General features: G+C 47.0%; 1 protein-coding gene across 2 annotated transcripts in view; it reads left to right on the top strand.

Moving 5' to 3' along the window:
• Positions 1-20195, top strand: part of NR1H3 (nuclear receptor subfamily 1 group H member 3) — a 608088-nt gene that overhangs the window by 379651 nt on the left and 208242 nt on the right. The gene's annotated exons all lie outside the window — the stretch shown is intronic.

The following is a 20195-nucleotide window of genomic DNA, read 5'->3' as shown; positions in this document are numbered from 1 at the left end:
GCCCAGTAGGCCCAGGAATCCTTTACAGTAAAGGTAAGGACATCCTCTCTTAGGGCATTTCCTCCATTAAGGTATGATCTGATATGATAGGTTATTTATAACGCGCTTAACACCCAGAGGTTTCTAAGTGCGGACCTGGGGATTGAACCTGTGTTGCACTGTGTCATCTTGCTTCCAAGGCGAGCATGTTGCCGCTGAGCTATCCTCCCGAGGTAAGGGCAAATAGGCCCATCACAACAATCAAGTTTCAACAAACCCCCCTATCGGGCCCAGTCCATATTCGCTTTTGAGGTAGAGGGCAACTGACGTACCAGAACAAGTAATGCTACTTAAAACACAACATATGGGGATCGATTTGAGAGGGTTCTGATATTTATAACCTTGTGATGTTGCCAGGAACCTCAACATTATCATGGATTCAGCAGTTGCAACTCCTTCAAGTATTGAATAAGGAAGCTCAAATCAGACAAGAGATGACGTTTGCCACTGCTTTTGGAGAAAAGAGCAGGGTCGAAAATCATTAAGTTGTATACCAAATAAAACATTATTTTTGTGATTTTATAAAAAAATGTTATTATGTTTTCCATGGCGTTTGATGTAGTACTGAGATTTACTGACCACTCTAGACAATTTTCATATTGTTTTGGTTTCTTCATTTTCATTTCATTCAGCAGTGGATGGGCTAATACTAGGTTGCCCTTTACTTGAGTAGCCAATAAAAAGATCCAATAACAAGCAGTGATCAAGGGCAAGGGGATACAACAATTCATGATGGGTTATCTCTTGTTATTTTGTCTCTATACAACTGGAGTACACCGTCCTCCCCTTCATAGACTCAAGCTTGCCATTCTATACGAGTCAACAGTTATCAGCAAATTCTGGGATTACCAAACTCCATGTAATCCTCAGGGCATCCCTTAGCAACTCTCTTGCATTGTGTTTTGAGGATTTGAGTGTAGGCGTTTCTTGCTAAATACTCAGCACCCAGACGCTTACCCTCTTTGGTGCACAAACGCACCAGGCCACCAAAGTGAGTTGCTTGACGTCTAGGCTCTGGTTAAGCTTGCTCTCCTAAGCATACTCTTGTGGCAATAGCGGAATGGGCTGGGACCATTTTAGTCTGTACCGCAAACGCGCTTACTCTCGGGGGTGCACATACATGGTGGAGCTCAGCCACTAAGGTGTACCTCCAGACCTTTGGGGGCAACTTAAAATTCCTAATGACCCAGGAAAAAGAGTCAGTCGATTGGTCCCTGTATGGACTTTCCCAACAGCTGGGGCAATCGTTTCTGAATGCAGTAAGTTTTCAGCTGTCTGGAGGCTACATCCAATGGCCTTAAAGCTATTTCCACATTGCAAACTTTGTATCTTCTTTTCTGGTTCTTCCTACGCTCATGGTATCTTGTTTCAGGGCCTCTTGTGAGTGAGGGTTTTTCCAGCCAGGGAGGTGTAAGGAACTCATGGTGGCAACAGTAAAGACAGACACAAGTGATCACAGTTCAAGGGTGTGTATAAAACTGCATAGCAAGTTGGAAAAACACCTAATCTAAACCTGAATCTAAGATGGGAGCAAGCTTCGACTATCAAACAAAAGATAAGGCAGTCCTAGTGGCCTCTTGTCAAATAGAAGGTTCTATACTAAGAAAAACCTATTGCCAGTCCTTACGCTAAATACAAAAGAGTGTGGGATCATGTTCACAAGAAAGAAGGAAGTGTATACAAATAATAAGTCAGGATGCTGTTACCAATGTTCTCCCTTCCCCACGTTTTCAGCACGGGACAAGGTAGGATTCTGGAGCACAGCACACGCTCAAGCCTTTCCAGCACTAGCCAACATTTCAGCTCTCAGCTATCAGGGGCTTCAATGCTTAAGTCTCTTTTTCTACAAAAAAGTCTCTTGTCTGCATGGACCTGATTTATCCAAAATAATAAACAAAGTGTTCCTTTTTTTACATGCTTGTTGGGTGATGACGTCTCATCCCTGGATCCCCCTCTTCTGGGCTCAGATTCAGAAAAAGTTCCCTTCTGCTTGTATTTAGAGGGACGATGTTTCACTCCTGGGTCCCCCTTTTCGGGGCTCAGACCCTTCTTGAATGTCAGCCTCCCTCCATCGGGTTTACGATGGCTTGATGATGGTTTTTTCACACCTGGTTTCCCCTCTTCCGGGCTCAGCCCTTCTCGAATATCAACCTCCCTCTGTTGGGTTCACCCTGGCTTGTATTCAAAAGATTTCTCTGTTAAATTCACGTGTCGGTGTGGTGATAGCTTCTCACCCCTGGATCCCTTCTTCTGGACTCAGACCCTTCTCGAATGCTTGCCTTTCCTCCATCAGTTTTACTACAGCCTTTTATTGATGGGTGATGGCTTTTGAGAGAAACCTAAAGGTGTCTCCCTAACTAGTCCCCGGGGATCTGTCATCCTGATGGCCAAGACCGGCCATCGCTATTGAATCCAGTTCCTGGGGGTGGACCAGTGAGGGAGGATCACCTGGATTGGGGGTGCTTGGGGAGTGGGAGTGGGACACAGGTGCGACGCAGTATTTCCCTTCTTTCAACACCTTTTCCCCATTCTACTATGTAGGATATTCCAAAACACTGCCCCCCCCCCTTTCCAACACGAACACTTTCGCACAACACGAAGGACAATGGACTAACACCAGGGCTGTTTACCCGACATGTCCCCATACAAGGGTAAGGCAAAGTCAGGCAATTTACCAGAATTACTCGCACCTGACGGCCCTTTCCCTTCCCCACAGGGATAAAAGGTGTAGCGCGACAACACACTGCGAGAAAGGCAGACCGCACGACGTGAGAGCTAACTCAGTACGGCAGTTCAAGAGGAGAAAGACGGCGCAAGCCGAGAGGATGCCAAGGGGAGATGTGACCTTGCACTTTCCAACAGACCTGTTAAACCTGAAGAGAAGTAATCGTAAGACCGCAAATAGTAGCCACCATGTGTTGCAGCAGATGTCAACGGTGCCCGGGCACCTCCTCTGCGCTGTCTTTGTCCTCCTCTTGAACTGTCGTGCTGAGTGAGTTCTCTCGTAGTGCCGTCTGCCTTGCCCATATTGTGCTCTCGTGCTCCACCTTTTATCCCTGTGGGGAAGGGAAAGGGCTGTCTGATGTGTGCGGTTCTGGTCAATTGCCTGACTTTGCCTGACCCTTGGGTTGGGACATGTCAGGAGACGGCTCTGGTGTTTGTCTGTCGATTTTCAAGGTGTGCAAAATTGTTCATGTCAGGAAAGGGGGGCTTGTCATAGAAAATTATATTCTTCATCCTACGTGTTTTGGTAACTCCTGAACTGTGAGATTGTTAGGGTTTGTGAAACAAATGGGAATGACCGGGATTATTATCATGAAATTAACAGGGGGGATTGTGGGAACGGTAATGTTTTGTCTGAGCAGATTGGGAGTGCTGGATCCTAAGGGATTTGTTATATACAGAGGGTTTGTTGGATTTGGGCGAGAGAGATGTGATGAGAGGAAGGGTGGCAGATGCGGTACCGCCTACAAAAGCCTCAGGGTCTCAGTCTTCCTCACCTTCTTCTTCGGTATAATACCACATCTCACCTGGGGCATTTCCCCAAGCACAACTCGGAGATCCCCTACCCAGGTGATCCTCCCTCGCTCTTCCACCCCCAGGATTGGGATCTGAGAGCGCCAGCGCTCCCCTGGCCACCCGAATAAGGGATTCTGGAGGTCTACTTGGGAAAATACCCTCAAGTTTCTCACAGAGGTTTGCCACTTAACTCGATCAAAAATATTCAATTCCCCTTTCCTTGGTTCACTCTTTTGGGCTTTGGCATACTCCTCTTGTTTTCCCCATTCTTTTCCTTCTGATCCCACACTCTTCTCTGCTGCTGTGTAGTGGTTGGTCCCCTTTCTATTTAACCACTTTCAACTGCTCTGAATTTAGGCTTTTGTCTTCTTGCTTTAGACTGTTCCTCTGGCTACCTTCTCGTGTGGCTGCCCTCTGCATGTGCTTTTATTCTTTTTGGGCAATCCCTTCCCACTTCTCCCACCTTTTTTCTTTCCTTCTTCACCTCCCATTGATTACTCTTTCCTTCTGGCATCTTCTGCACAACAACCACTTTTCCTTTCATTCTGTTCCTCTTCTGTCTTGGCTCCTAGCTCCCTCTCCACTTCCTTGTCGCTATGTTGCTCTCCTCTTCGTTCATGATCCTCTTTTCACGCTCTCACTTCATGTACCACCCACCTTAGCATCTTGCAAGACTCCTTTTTTCTCCTTCTACTTTCCTACTGTCAGTACCTTATGGATATCTGCGAGGATTGCCTTTTCCGCCCCACACCTAAGAATCCTAAGGAGAACCGTAAAGATGGGAGGAAAACTCATCAACAACTAGGTCCCCAAGGCTGTGGAAGGGGACAAAGGGCAGGTTAGAACCTGTGTCCAATGGACAATCGCAATGAGGAACACAAAAATACACACCTACCTAGGCCAGAGTTGGTGAAGGTGATACACCTAGTTGGAAAAGTTATCCCTCCCCTGCTTTGAGTCCATAGGTTATGAAACCGCATGACTGAATGAGACGTGACCCAAAATAACACAAGCAGAAGGGACTTGGCCCACCGGCACACAGGTGTGATTATGGGACAGTATTCTAATGACACAAGGGGCTCATCACGAGTTAGCCGGTACACAGGAAAAGGTGGCAGTAATAACGGTTAGCACCACTTTGACTGTACCAGCGAATTACGAGTCGCCGGTAACACCATTAAGATAACACGGTTGCCAGTAAACCTGCCGCCGGTCACTCCTGCAAGAGTATTACCATCAACACTATATCCGACGATGGTACAACTAGAGACGGAATTACCAGCAAAACGTTATTACCGGCATATCGTGAGTCCGAAATTTAGCAGTAATGGCAAAAGCACAGCAGAGAAACCTCCACCTGGAGGTAAATGCATACAGATGAGTGAAAACAGTACACATGTGCGCCCAGGTGCATCCAATGCATTCACGCAGAGTACATAAGGGCCTCAACCACCCCAAACACGCTTCCAAACACAACCATGCTGCCACTGGCCTGTATGAGGGTGAACATGCAGCTGGTCCAATTGAACGTTGGCCTGCAGGCGCAGGTGGTGTGAGGGCATCTTGGGAGTAAGACACAGGCAACTGATTCAAAGTAAACACTTTTATTAATTTAAACGTCAGGATGGAAAAGCCCATCTTTCCCTACACTATGGTGGCATTTCCCAACCAAACCAAAACTAAGGAAAGTCAAAGGGCACAAGTTCAATTTAGGAATCTGCTGTGTCAAAAACCAATACATGCCCTCACAACTATTCTTATACAACGTGTAGGGATGTCAGCAACCGACAAAATAGTGTTCAGCATAACGTTTGGAGCTTGGTTCAGCTCACAGCTTTCTTTCAGCTCTCTTCCCCAAGTATGAAGCGGTTCTAACAAAAGTCTTAGGATTGCCTTGAGTTCCAAATTAATATTGGATTGACCAATACTTTGGGTTCCCTTCCCCAAGTTCCAAAACACAATTCAAAATACAAAATATCCTGAGGCCCTGTCCTCAAGACAATAAGCAGTTCCAACCTCAGTGAGCCCTTCCCCAAGACACAATTTCAATGATGTATTAATATGATGGTTTTTCCCAATTGTCTTAATGTTCTGTGCCACAATTGTACCCTCTGCATATAGCTAGTCTTTGCACCACAACAAGTTTTGGTTGAATATGGCACTTCAGTTAAATTCTCCTTTTAAAGTTCACTTCCCAAAGTTCCATTCACTTTGGGTACTAATGAACATTGGGTTCGCTGGCCTGGTTAACATTACATTCACTTTATAGTTCGTTATTCATTGGTGTCTTTTCATTAACACTTAATTGTTCTGTAAAATAATATATATTAAAGTTGCTTGGAGTGCAAGTTTCATTCACATTAGGAATTGGCACACAGAGTATTTAGTTATATGGAAAAAGCTACATTTCTCTTACCTATTCTATCTATATATATATTTGTGAAAGTGTGTTTGTATGTTCGGGGTTGGCTCCATCCCCATAACAGTTGGTGGGCTGACATTTTGGCCCAAGGTCGCATACCAGTCTAGGGTGTACTGGCAATAGTGAAACCTGCACTGGGGTGGAGCGAGGTCCGGCCCTGTGCTATTAGTATGGGCGATGCCAGGAGATTGATGATTTTTCAAAAATAGGAAGTTATGACACAATAGAACATCCACAAGGCTATAGCAGACCCCACTTGCATGTCAGCTACAGACGCCGGGGGTATGGCTAGTCGTCTTCATATAAGTGGTACTTTGTGAGTGGCGGAGTGAGGCACAAGTGTTGCACTTTGTTGAACCCACATGTTTGTGAAAGCAGAGTCTTTTTCCTGCTGTTTGCTGGGCTGGGAGGAGCAAACAGTTAAAATCCCTGCTCACTCGCGGAGTGATGCAGAGTGAGGCAGGAGTGTTGTGCTGTGTTTCGCTGGGTTCGCGGGAGGGAGGACATAATCTATGGATGTCTGGAAACCAACTCTTTGAACTTGCCTCTCAACCGATGACCGCCCCCTATCAACTGAAGGAAAGAGGTGAAAGCAAGTGATTGGCTTGTGGTCCACTTGGAGGAGGTACTTCAACTCTGAAAGCTGTCTGCAGGCACCTCCGATGAGACAACACTGTTAATCCACGTCTCTGCTTCCTAAGGTGAGTTGAATGCAGGCGTTCATTGAACTCTTGAAAGCTTACGTCTGACGCTTTGTACTGTGACATAAATCCTGGCAGATCCTGACCCCAACTCCCTTTCCACCCCATCCCTCTTGTATCCTTGCTTCAGCTACCTCTGCGATGCCTGGCAAAGTACAAGGTCGCTCTAAAGCCCGGGCAAGCTGCTCTAATAAACTGTATGGTTTACACTCAGAAAAACCTGTAATCAATTTAACTGCTGCAGCGGGTGAGCAAGCAGGCGTTAAGCAAAGAAGCTGCTTAGCTTCTGCTATAGGGGCAATGGACAGTTGCAGAGGTACAAATGAGGTATATTTTCCTGTGAAAACGAAAGGCCCCGTCCAGCATGTATGAACATCCACAGTCACAGATGCTATCGGCACATCACAGGGCAGTACGAGTACTTCTACCCACAATGTTGACAATGACTCACTCCTGAGAATGTGCTATGCACTACAGGGTAGTACCCTGCATGCCCGTATGGTACCTGAAAACCAAACAATGGTTTTATTGGCTGCGTGTGTGGACGAGGAAGGATCCCAAGAGCCTTTAGCGAAGGCTATAGATGGGAGGGTTGAGGCTGCTCCGTCTACTACCGCCGCTCAACAGAGTGTCAGCCAGTCCTAATTTGCACCATGACACAGAAAATGAACCTACACTATCTGATCTTACTGACAACTACAGCACGTATGAGACTTCTGACTGTGTATCTAGTAGTGGAGTGCTGCAATTTGCTGTAAAGATACTGTTGAAACTCTGTGGGTCAATACATGAGGATTTTAAAAAGCAGGGAGCTTCCATCTCTCAATTATAAGAGATGATAATTGTGCTAATATTTAGTGTTGCCGATGCCTCCCTTCTGATTGACCTGATCAACATATCGCCACCTCTACAACCTCTCGACGACATCCAGATCAACAACACTGATCCCTAAAACAACAATGAGTTAGAAATGAATTCTCCCATAAACTATCCTTTGAGGAAACAATGAAAGCTGGCCAAAAGGCTCCAGCCAAGGGGCGACAAGTCTACAAAGTTCTGACCTCCCCAGTCAGTATCCCCTGAAAAACAGCCTCTCAAGTCAACAATCAGATCGGACTCTAACATGAAATCCATGAAAGAGCAGAGACGAGCAGTACGCCCTAAGAGGAGGTCCGCTCAGACTGTTGGAACTTTAACCAGCTGGCTAGAAAGGGAGGATCATCCTAAACAAATTATTTCTATTGAACAGCAAGTACCCTCAAGCAGCGGAATCAATGATCTTACCGGGAATAATAATCCACCTAATGAAGACTTAACCACTAACACCACACTACTCCAGGAAGCAGATCAACAACTGATTGCAAGCAGTGTGAAAACGGGGGAAATGGATCCCAAAGTCCTCACAATTAGCCCGGCACGTGAAGTTAAGGGGTCCCGAAATGTAAACCGCTCTGCCCTTATGGTGGTATTCAATAAAGTACTGGCATTGAGGATCCTAAACTCGGGAGACTTTGCCTTCATAGAACCCCTTTGCCTTCAACCAGGGAAGGTAACAAAGATTCACTGTTGTCTACCCAAGGCAGACTCATTAATGCGCCAACATCAGGCCTCCCTTATCCATCTGGGATTTGTGTGGGATATAGAGACAACAAAGGCAGAGGTGTCTACATGCTGTACCCAATGTAAAAGATTGCAACCTGCCAGCAAAGCCTCTAACACAAACATTATGCCAGATGCTGGAGTAAAATTTGATGATGCTCAGGTGCTTCAACCACTGGCTATACACGGGCGGTTCTCGAGACTTACTAACAGGACATGAAATATGTACGCTACAAGAGTCATGGGTTACATTCAATATTGAGGTTGACAGATAAGTCATATTGCAAACGGAGGCTATCAAGGGGAGTGTGGGTGGCCGAGCAGGCGATTTGTTGATAGGTGTAAGAAATTATCTCAAACCCAAATTGATATTTTTCAGGGCTGCCTGTTGGTAACATCCTGGCAGTAGAGGTGTTTGGTAACAGTGGTGGACTGGAACAGCAGGGTATGTTAATTGTGAACATCTATGACCCACCTGGCACTAGTACCACTGAAGTTATGTTTGATCATCTGGAACATATTTTGTCACAATGGGGGGATTCAGCAGCTACTAATCCTATCATTCTTCGTGGTGACTTGAATGCGAGATATGTCGCCCGGGCTGCTGGTGCAGTGTACAAATATGTGGCTGAGTACGGTAATATGTCGCACCAAAACAAACACCAAGGGTAGGCAGTGGCTCGGCTATCTCCATGAATGGAGCATGTCCTTATTAAATGGACGGACAACGGGGGATTGCTCCGAGGGACCAACCTGGTGCGTAGGTGTAAAAAAGGCCACATTGGATTACTTTGCTAGTAACAACTGTTTGTGGGAACGGGTAATCTCACTGAAGACGGCCTTTAACAAATTCAGTGACCACACAATGCTTACCCTGGTTTTTGATGTGAATAGCAGCGATACAGAGGCTCACATGTGTGGTGATCTGAAGAATGTGTGGTGGAAACCACATTAGTTGGAATCAGATTAAAATAACAAAACTATGCGCCACCGCCTTCTCCCAGGGGCAATTTGATTGGAGTAGTCTCAAAGGCAAAAACGCCAATGAAATCGAAGAATGGCTCTATCAATTGGCACACACTGCAGGGGCCTTCCATAGAAAACCTATATTAACCAGCAAAACCAGGTTAAGTAAACCATTCGATATAATGTCCCCCCGTTGCTGGTGCAGCGCGCAATCACAATCATAAAAAGAGAATACCGAACCTGGTTAATACACCATCAGCTATTTATCTTGAAGCCCGAATGGCAGCAATTTGTCCAAGCTTTAAAGTTACGAGACACAGGTGAAATATGGAAGATCCTGGTCACAGCTTGGGGGGTAAAGTTAAATAAGATCATAAATCCGGTATCTGGATCTGAATGGAGTAGTTACATCACTTCTACATGTTTTGACCCTGCAGCCCCTTCAAGGTCTGCCAGTTCAGATGTGTCCTGGCCACTGCCGATGAGTAGGAAGATTCTGGCGGCTGCCATCATTAATCTTAAGACATCAAGAGTCCCCAGAAAATTGGTCACAGGTGCTGCTCATACTGTTTTCCCCCCCCAGAGTATCTAGAGAAAGCTGCATACCGTCTTCATGGCAGCAGTCTGTCCTCATACCCGTTTACAAGAAAGGGGAGTGGTCAAATGTTAACAACTACAGACTGCTCTCCATGTTGGACGTTACAGGTAGAATCTTTGCAACTTTGGTATTAAGAGAGCTACAGGGCTGGGTGGACGCTAACAACATACTCCACCCAGCTCAGACTGGCTACCTGCCTGTATCAGGTACTACCCATAACAGCAGAGCCCTCGATTTCCTGATACAGACTACTCACAGTAAGACGGATACCACACTGTATGTCATATTTGTGGATTTCAGAAGTGCTTTTGACCAGGTGAATAGGGATACACTTTGGTTTAAGCTTAGGAAAATGGGATGTCCCAATTGGCTTGTACATATTCTGATCCTTCTTCATAGTGATAATAGGGCAAGAGTGATGCTGGACAACGTAGGAATGGTCACAATACCTATAACCCAAAACAGAGGAGTCAAACAAGGGTGGTTAGTGGCTCCCCTGCTGTTAAATATGTATCTAGCTGACCTCCTTTTTCACCTGTTTGGTAAAGCAAACTGTCCACTAAAATAGGTGTACAACCCATGGTGGGTATGTTGCATGCGGACGATCTGGTCCTGTTTTACCACACTTATACCGGCATTAAGAACATGCTAAATTAACTTGCAGTTTATGCCCAGCAACATGACCAGACCATACATTTGGAAAAGACTATCATGATGTTGTTATCAAGAAAAAAGGTCAATTGGACAAGTATGAACACCGTGCTTGGAACAATCGATTATAGCCACATAATTAACATCAAAAGTAGAAAGCTAAGCAATTGACCCACCAGGCTTGTAAGTTTGCAAAAAGCCATACTGGATACGCTATAACCGGTATTATCCTACTGTATAGGCAGTGCTTGGTACCTGCAGTACTATATGGCATTGAGGCCCTTGACTGCAGGACTGCTCTTGGTTGAATAAACTAGAGGATTCCTTTTCGCACAGTTTGGGCCCCTCGTGCTCTATACAATATATATAAAAAATACCGGAGAGGTGGGCATCACAATGTTTACTCACTTCTATTCAATGTGTACATCTCTCAGTTAGTTTCCAATAATTTTTACCTGGAGTTGCCAGTTTAAACTGGTCCTATAGCACAAGGACCTCCATAAACCACAAACAAAAGAAAACAAGGCAACTTTGCCTTATTATAATTGGCGCTTCTCAGTTGGCCCCTAAAGAGGGCTTCAAGTTCCCAAAGTATTTATATCCAATGTTCTAATAAAATCAAAGCATCAGTTAGATCCATTCAGTTTTTGCCAGGAATGTTTTATTCACATCCCTGTTTTTCTAATTAGATTTATTCTGAATGTGATCTGTTGGGCGATCATATTTTGCCATCAATATACATTTAGCCAATGCATTTCGGTGAAAACCTTCATCAGGGCTGTTTATAGGCTCTTGATTACATCATCAAGCTACGCATAGTCATACATTTGTCAATACAAGTTAATTAAATGGTTTGTATACAATACATAAACAAATTCACACATACCATTTTGTTTGTCCCACAAGTATTCAATTGGTACGCCAGACAAAATAAATGAAAAACAGAAATTATCATTTAGTATCAGCGTTACAAAACTCTATGTACACAGTTTAAGGACAGAAGAGTGTCCCACCTGATCACTTTCAATGCGCTCTCTCTGTCAAATCTGGTAAGCCCCAAAGGCTTTTATTTTGCAACCCTCACGGCTCCAGCCACGTGTGTTGCAGATGCATGGTGAAACACATATGTCAATCGTGTCTCTGTGAAAGAAACAGGCTATTAGACAGCCGTTTTAACATGTCTTTAGTGATTGTATGAATCAAAGCGGCAAATGTTCTCTGACGTTTACCTTCAGTTCCTGCATTGTACTGCCTTCTGCAGAGAGACATGCACGCGCATGTCTCTTAGTTCTATTTAAACGTTGCCTTGGAGATGGAGTCGAGGCGCCGAGGTCTGACAGGTATGCCAGAGCACGTACGCCTCGTGCCCCACCTCCGGGTGATTACCCTGGGGCTGGGATGTCTCCATGACAACTCCTGAAACGCTATGTGTAGCCAAGCTGTCAGCGACGTTCTCGTGTGATTGACATTAGTTTCGGACTGTTACTGTGAATGCATGTGCATTGTAGCGTGATTGCATGTTATAAGTGTAATAGGTGTTGTATAATTTGTGCTGTTCTAAATTTCTCATTATTGCGGATAACTAGGTATCACTACCTCTACTGGCTAATGATTACAGGTTATGTACAAAGCTAACTATCATTAGCTTACTATGTGTTGTATTTTTGTTCTTCATTTGCGGGTTTCAAACGATAGGTCTTAATTAAAACAGGCACAAGTGTAAATGTACAAAAATAGAACTGTAGCGTTTACAATAAAACGTCATGTAGGTTTTTTTGTCTGAAAGGACAAGCAGAAAACCTTCACCCAAACAATGTTTTAGACAATCTAGCACATGGTGTTAGTTAAATTAGAAATAAATGTCATTCCAAGTGTCAAATTAGGTCAGTTTCATCTGTCGATGTCTGGGCTCCAGACCTGGTTGGCCATTATGATGGCTGCTGTGGGAGTTCATACGCAATCATGAATGTTTGATTACAAAAAACACATGAAGTTAATCTCCTCGTTCATTCCTTTAGGAATCGGGGAACTCAAACGATCTATCCAGAAAGTTTCTTGTTGATCCATTGTTTTCTGAAAGTTTTCATGTGGATCTCTCTTTTCCACTATTTCTAGGATAGCGAATCGAATCTGTGCCAAGTTGTTTTTTGTCATGCCAATGTCTTGCCACAGCCGAAGTTTTGTTGTTGTTACATATACAGGATCTGTGTTCGTTCCATCTTGTCTTAGACGTTCTTACAGTTTGTCCGACATAATGCAAGCCACAGGGACATTTTATGGTATATATCACGTTTTGGGAGTCACATGTTCCAAAGATTTTTAGTTTTATATTTTCTCCTGTATACGGATGTTTCAAAGAATCACCTTTCATGATGTAGCCGCAATTGCTACAATTTAGGCAAGGAAAAGTACCTATTCTCTTGGTGGCTTTCTTATTTTGTGCTGGTCTGGTCTTTACAAGTTTATCTTTCAAATTATGACTCCGTTGATAAGCGAATGTTGGGACCTCTTTGAATAAATGTTCTACACGTTGGTCGCAGGTGACTGTGTTCCATTGTTTTTTAATGATAGTTTTAATGCGGTTACTCTGTCTTGAGTACTTGGATATGAATACTAGGGGGGTTCATCTTCCTTCTTGGTTTTAGTTCTCAATAGATCTTCCCTTTTCTGAGTTGCTATGCGTATTTCTGCTGCTGTCACTTCTTCTTTCATGTATCCACGGTCCAGAAATTTCTTACCCATGTCTTTGACTTCTTTTTCGTACTCTACAGGGTCACTCACTAGTCTTTTTACACGAAGCATCTGGCTGTGTGGTAAATTTTTGATGAGACTTGGTTGGTGAAAGGTTAGTCGTTGGAGTAGATTATTCCTATCTGTAGGCTTTTGAAAGATGGTGGTCTGGTATCCTGTGTCGGTTATTCTGATTTGTACATCCAGAAAGTGTATACTTTCACAAAAGTATTCATGTGTAAACTGTATTCTCGTGTCCTTACTGTTTAGGTAATGAAAGAATTCAAGTAGTTCTTGTTCACTGCTTTGCCATACCCCAAAGATATCATCGATGTATCTTATCCAGATACCCAGATGTTGTTGCCACCGTTGGTTAAGTAAAACATTTTCGGTTTCAAATTTGTGCATGAATGAGTTTGCATACGAAGGGGCCATGGTGGCCCCCATAGCTGTGCCAGCCACATGTAAGTAGTAATTATCTTTGTATCTAAAGTATGAATTGTTGCTGATGAATTCCAGCAGTGCCATTAAGAATTCTTTTTGAGCTCTTATCTCCTCTGCCTTCAGAAGTATCCATTCCACTGCTTCGTTACCCAGATCGTGTGGGATTGACGTATACAAACTCTTAACTTCATTTGTAAAGCAAATGTTTTGGGAGTCAAATAGTATTGAATTCAGGTGTTGCAAAAAGTGTGTAGAGTCTCGGATGTATGTACTTGTTTTTTTAATCAAAGTTTGTAGGAAGTAGTCCACATATTTACCAGGAGGTTCTAGGATGCTGTTTATCCCTGCAACAATTGGTCTGCCTGGCGGTTTGACTGAGTCTTTGTGTACATTTGAGAGAGTATAAAAGTGTGGTACCCGTGGGTAAGAATTCGTCAAGAATTTTTTCGTGTGATGGTTTATCCACTCAAGTTCCTCTGCTTTATCTAGAAGGATCCCCAGATTTTCTTTCATTTCTGCTTTTGGGTCATTTTCTAATGGTGCATATGTATTGATGTCTCTCAGTCGTCTTTCGCATTCTTCATCATAGTCCACCGTGTTCAACAAAACTATACCGCCACCTTTATCTGCAGCTCTTATTGTGATGTTTGGATCACCATATAAATCTTGGATTAATTTTAACTTGTGTGGTTTCATATTGCGTCCAGTTTTAGATTTAAAATGCATTTTTTTCAAAGTCTCTCGTTACCTGTTTTGAAAAATGTCTACTGATGGGACACTAATAGGAGGGATAAAGGTGCTCTTGCTCCTGAATTCCTTCAATCCTCCATCATGGTGTCTGGCATGGATTCACATGCTCATGAATATTCCCCGTCGTCAGGCTGGGAATCCTCGGTAAAGAAAAAATCAGTATCAGTTTCGTTTCTGATCTGTCTTTCTTAGTAGTAACCAATCACTGATCTCTGGGTCATACTGCCCCCAGCCAATGACTGCCCTCATCCTAAGCCCCGCCTCTGGCAGCCATCCTCAGATTTTTACCGCACGCTCAAGTGTTGAGAGTCCTCGTGTTTAGCTCTCGCGTTTTTTACTGCATTTTCATGCTTTTTCAGGAGATTTTCTCATTTTTTCGGTTCAATCGAGCCTCAAGCTCCACCGTTTCTACTTCCGATAACGGGGACCCGTTTCGGAATTCTTCTATGCCCCTCAAGGGTGAAGTTTTCGTCGGGTTTATACTCCTTGGAGGATTCCGGAAGATCTGCGGCCTACCTCAACGGACATGGCCCAGAACGGACATGGCCCAGGACAAGGGAAGCTCAACGCCCGGATCCAAGCTCTTCAGGTGCTGAACTGGATGCGGATTACAGAACGAAGGGGGGCAAGGGGGGAGCAAGCATACTATTCAGCAGACAGTTAATCCCCTTTCTCATCTGCAGAAGGATATTCCTACGGGCCAGACAAGCAAGATTTGGGGGTCCTGTTCAATCGGTGGTCCGAATTCTGCGCATCACGCTTGAAGAGGCCACAGCAACCCAGACCAGACCAGCACCTCCGTGGGAGCCAGGTGAGCGTTACTCCTCTCTAGGGTCCGGCGAGGGGGATTCGGGGTCCACCGGTCTCGCAGGCACGAAGGGCGGAGTGGGGTGGACTCTCCTCCGCTTGTTCGGAGGGCTTCCCGACGGGCCTGGTTCTGGATCGTCCGTCGGGGTCTGTGGTAATCTCGTCCTTATCTCGGTGCATAAGGATTGGATTGCCAACAAAATGGCCGCCGATCTATCCTGGGGCTCGGGCAATGGCTGCAATGGACGGGATGGCCGTTCCACTGGGCCCTGTTCGTCGTCGTTCTCTTCGATCACGTCAGCAGGGACCGTCCCCTGGGATCGAACCTTCTCAAACCTCTCGTTGAGGCCCAAGGACCTCTCGTTGAGGCCTATGGACCTTTCGTTGAGGCCCTTCTCGGTTTCCACCAGTTCCTCCTAAGAGGCTGATTCCGAGTCTGTAATGTCCACCGCCCCCCCCCTCTTTTTCAGCCAGGGGCTTCACAGGGGTCTTAGCGATGGGCTGGAAAGAGGAATCCCTCCGCGGTGGCAGGGATACTCTGGGCCCAGCAGGCGTTTCCACAGGCGTAGTCTCAGCCGGCTTCGCCAGGGTCGCAGCGACCACTTCGATAGAGGCCTTTGCCGGGTGGATCAAAGCCCTCACCACCTTAGGTGCGTCCTGGACCTTCGCCTTGGGGGGGAGGGTCAGCGCCTCGCTCCCCCTTCGAGGTTGACCGGGTCCGCTCCAGAGGCCTACCCGGGTTCTCGGACATCCTCTTCCCCGAACCAGAACGCTGGCTCATGGTCGAACGTGCCGGGGAAAAAAGGAGGCTCACACTTGAACTTTTGCATCTTCATACTTACGGCGTATCGCTCAGAAAAGTCAAGTGGTTGTGCCAGCGCCATTCTGAAAACCAGTGAAGTAACTGGACGAATGCGCGCCCCTGCACCAGAAGCAGGATGGAGAGTTCATCCTTCCAAACCATAAGGTGAGCTCAAACCGGGGGTTTTGGAGGAAGTCAGAGAAGTGTGAGCCTTTTATGTTGTTTTTTCTGTCCTTTATTTCAGGTGCAGAACAAAGGCGATGCGTTGAGGGATTAAATTGCCGGTGGTAAAATCAGGTGAGTTAGTGATGAGGGCGACCCCTCTAAATGTCTTTATAATTTCCCAGTAATGTCTTTTGTCCTTTCCCCATAGGGGCCGGGGTGCGGTACCTGCCAAAGATGCGGCGCCGACCCGAGATGTGGAATGGTTCACCAAGAAAAGCCGGTAAGTAATATGGCTGAAAATTCGGCTTTCCTCTCGTGTTCCCTTGCTCACCTTTTGTCTCTTCTTCTCTCCCCTAGGTGCAGAGATGTGGCGACCGGTGCTGAGAGCCGCAATGGAGCCGGGCGGCGTCTCGAGAACAGGTGAGTGAAGCGCGGCGCTGCAGCGATCAACGCGGTTCTTTTAAATGGAAGTCTTCTTTCAGGAATGCTGGCGTGAAGATTCCGGATGCAGGTAAGAAGGTTGAATAAGTTCTTGGTTTTCACCTTTCTCTTCTCTTATTCCCTTACAGGTGTTCCAGGTTCGAGGCGGGCGTGGCTGGAGTCCAGGTGCAGGAGCAGACACGGTGAGCGTTCAGCTACTGGGATGCAGAACAACTCGAAGCACGTGTGGCTGTCCGGGCGTGGCTTAAATTGCTTTGGAAGACGTTCCAGGTGAGTATTCTTCCACAGCCCCACTCAAGTAACAAAATAGTTCCTTCAGAAAAATAGTCCCTCCTAAGCCTCATTTGGCTTGGTTCTTCATGCAGCATGGTCTGCATCAGGTCAGTGTGCAGCATGGTCTGCTTCAGGTAAGTGCACCAAACACTTCACCTTATGAGCCTGGCGCCTATGGCGCCAGGACTGATGTCCAACATGAGCCTGGCGCCAACGGCGCCAGGACAGAGTCCAAAGAGCCCCTATAAAGGGCCGCTGGGCTTTTACCCGGGGGCGTGATGCCTGCTCCCGGGGGTGCTGGGCCTGGCGCTCCGGGGGTAGGCATCATGACAGCACTTCCCCCCCCTCCCCCCCCCAAGGCCCCTCCCAAGGTCGTTCCCCAGGAGGTTTTGGTTTGTTCGGGAAATTCCGATGGAACCTTTTTGCTAGCCTAGGTGCATGTACGTGGTCGCTGGGTTCCCAAGATCTTTCCTGAGGCCCGTACCCCTTCCAATCAATTAGATAGAAAAGTTTTGATTTTGAGATCTTAGAGTCCAAAATGTTCTTCACCTCGAATTCAGGCTCCCCATCTATCTGGATTGGTTCTGGTGGCTTTATTAATCTGGTTCCTGGTTGCACTGGTTTCAAAAGCGACACATGAAAAACGGGGTGAATCCGCATGTTAGCTGGTAGATCTAGCTTGACTGCCACTGGGTTAATTATAGCTTTGATCGAGTAAGGGCCTAAATACCTTGGATCAAAAGTCCGAGGTCCCTTGAGCGATAAGTGTTTGGTAGCCAACCATACTTGATCCCCTATTTGGTATGGAGGCGCCTCCTTTCGATGCAGATCCGCATTCCTTTTGTATTTCCCTTTCGCATGTTGTAAGTGTGCAGTAGCATCCTTGAAGGCTTGAGTAATCGTAGAATGCAAATGGTCCACTGCGGGCATTTCGAGGCTCAAAGGTGAGTCCAAGCCTGAAGTACGAGGGTGATGTCCATATAGGGTATAAAAGGGGCTCTGACCAGTTCCAGAGTGTATCGAGTTATTGTATGCATATTCAGCCACCCATAAAATATCCTTCCAGTTACCCTCCGATTGGTGCAACATACATCGTAGATATTGTTCAAGGGTCTGGTTCGTTCTCTCCGTCTGACCATCGGTCTGTGGGTGGTGGCTGGTTGAGAGTCTTACGTCGATTTGTGCCAGTTGACAACACTTTTTCCAAAAATGAGAAATAAACTGGCTTCACCGATCGGAGATTAGTATGGACGGGAATCCATGCAGACGGATTATATTTTCGAGGAATTCCTTGGCAAGAACAAAAGCTGAAGGTAATCCTTTCAACGGAATAAAATGGGCCATCTTGGAAAATAAATCCACCACAACCAGAATAGTATTGTATCCATTACAAGAGGGCAGCTCCGTGATAAAATCCAGGACAGAGTCCAAAGAGCCCCTATAAAGGGCCGCTGGGCTTTTACCCGGGGGCGTGATGCCTGCTCCCGGGGGTGCTGGGCCTGGCCTGGTGCTCCGGGGGTAGGCATCATGACAAGAGGATACGGCGACGGATACAGCAGGGACGGACGATGACGGCGGCGATGACACAGCAGACATCCCGTCGTCACCAAACCCCCCCCCCCCCCCGCGGGCGTCTCCAGCCGACGAAATTGACTCTTTCCTCGGCATGATAACCAGGGCATCTGAGCTTTTTCAGCTCTGCCCTTAAGAACAGAAAAAGGAGGGGGTTTCTGTACCAACGACGAGAGGCCAAGAGGAAGACAGTCCTTGCGGTGCCTTTACTCGACGACATCTGGGAGGAGGGGCTTGCTGTCCTCAAGAACCGAGTCCCCAATGCCGCCCCCTTATGCCTCAGAGCCCAGCCCACGCCGGACTCTGTCGTCTCGGCAGCGGCTAAGAAGAAGGCAGCGGGTGCGGCGGCTTCAACTTCCACCTCCCCGCTGGACAACGAGGGCAAGAAGTTGGACTCTATGGGACGACGAGTCATCTCGTCGGCGGCGACGACGATTAAGGCGGCCAATGCCTTAGCGATCGTGGCCCGCTACGTCAGGGAGCTCTGGTTCAAGATAGCTCCCCTGCTAGACTTCCTGCCTGATGACAAAAGGGCGTATGCCCTAGAAATTCTGCAGGAAGGCGAGGTGGCGTTGGATCATGCCATAACGGTGGCAACGGACATTGCCGATACCGGATTTTGCCAACTGGGCAACAGAGTTTGCCTCCGACGACGAGGATGGCTCAAGGCGACAGACTTTCGCCAAGACGTCCAGACCAGGGTGTTGGACAACCTTTTTGGTAAGGCGGTGGATGAGTCCCTACAGGCCATCAAGACCGACTCTGAGACGGCCCAGGCCCCGGGGGTGCTTCAAAAGCGGCGGCCCTTTCGGAGCTCTGGAGGCAGACAGGGTGCCTCCAAAGGATCCAGCGGTGGCTCCTCTTCTCAGGAGGCCTACAAAGGTCGCGGCAAGCAAGGGGGTTCCCATCGCCAAGGAGGCCAAGGCGGCAAGGCCGCCTCCAAGCAAGACTGACCCGGCCGGGTTGTCGGGCCCCCACCAAAGAACCCCGGTGGGAGGCCGGCTGACTAAGTTCGTCAGCGTGTGGGAGTCCATCTCCACCGACCGTTGGGTGTTGGACACCCTGGCCAACGGGCACTCGCTGGAACTCCAAAGAAGTGCCCTTGCATTCCTCCCGTGGCCAGGAAGGAGAATCGCGTCCCTCAACTACTGTCGGAGGTAAAGGCGATGCTCAAGAAAGGTGCCATCAAGCTCGTTCCCAGAGGGCTCCGGGGCTCCGGAGTGTACTCAAGGTACTTCCTCGTCAAGAAGAAGACATCCTGGACCTGCGTCGCTTAAACAAGTACATCAAGGTGCAGAAATTCAGGATGGTCACCCTCCAGCACGTGCTGGGACAGCTGGAGGAAGGCGATTTCCTATCGTCTTTGGACCTGGAGGATGCTTACTTCCACATCCCTATTCTAAAAAGGCACAGGAAGTTCCTCAGGTTCGTGGTTCAGGGACGCCACTACCAGTTCAGGGTCCTACAGTTCGGATTAAAGTCGGCACCCAGGGTTTTCACCAAGTGCCTGGCACCAGTGGCGGCGCGGCTGTGTCTGCAGGGGTTCCATGTTTACCCCTACCTGGACGATTGGCTAATCCGGGCAAGGACAAGGGAACTCGCCGTCGAACACACAGCGAGGACCGTCCGGTTGCTCACGGAGCTGGGGTTCGCCATCAACTACCCCAAATCCCACCTGATTCCATCGCAGATAGCACTGTTTCTGGGAGCGAAGCT

This window comes from Ambystoma mexicanum, chromosome 11 (genome assembly GCF_040938575.1).
Source record: "Ambystoma mexicanum isolate Mex_15411 chromosome 11, UKY_AmexF1_1, whole genome shotgun sequence".
Taxonomy (NCBI): domain Eukaryota; kingdom Metazoa; phylum Chordata; class Amphibia; order Caudata; family Ambystomatidae; genus Ambystoma; species Ambystoma mexicanum.
This window is presented reverse-complemented; position numbering and strand designations above follow the sequence as displayed.